The sequence below is a fragment of the Atta colombica genome, unplaced genomic scaffold (assembly GCF_001594045.1).
Source record: "Atta colombica isolate Treedump-2 unplaced genomic scaffold, Acol1.0 scaffold1, whole genome shotgun sequence".
In the NCBI taxonomy this organism is placed as follows: Eukaryota; Metazoa; Arthropoda; class Insecta; order Hymenoptera; family Formicidae; genus Atta; species Atta colombica.
This window is the reverse complement of record NW_017259183.1, coordinates 3,319,347-3,319,696: the sequence shown is the minus strand read 5'-3', so window position 1 is coordinate 3,319,696 and position 350 is coordinate 3,319,347. Positions and strand designations below refer to the sequence as shown.

At 19.1% G+C, this 350-nt stretch overlaps 1 protein-coding gene across 1 annotated transcript in view; it reads right to left on the bottom strand.

Moving 5' to 3' along the window:
* Positions 1-350, bottom strand: part of LOC108687318 — a 49,691-nt gene that overhangs the window by 3,582 nt on the left and 45,759 nt on the right. The gene's annotated exons all lie outside the window — the stretch shown is intronic.

Below are 350 nucleotides of genomic sequence, written 5' to 3'. Positions count from 1 at the left end.
TAAAAAATATTTTAATGATTTTTGTTTTTTTAAATATATTAATACATTTCTAAATATAACGTTTTTTTATAGCAGTTTTATAGTCTATAATTGATACTTAATAATATTAACCCTTTGCGAACCAGATGAAAATTCAACATGGATCATATGTGGATACGCCACATGTGCAATACTTCATCATAAATATACTATTTAATAATTTAATTATTCACTTTTACGACGGATTGGTAATATAATTGATACAATTTATTTAAAATAAAAAATATAAAAAAATTAGGTTTCAGAAAATGATTTAAAATTCGCAATCAATAAAAAACTGATACTACTTATTTTAAATAAAAAATATAAAA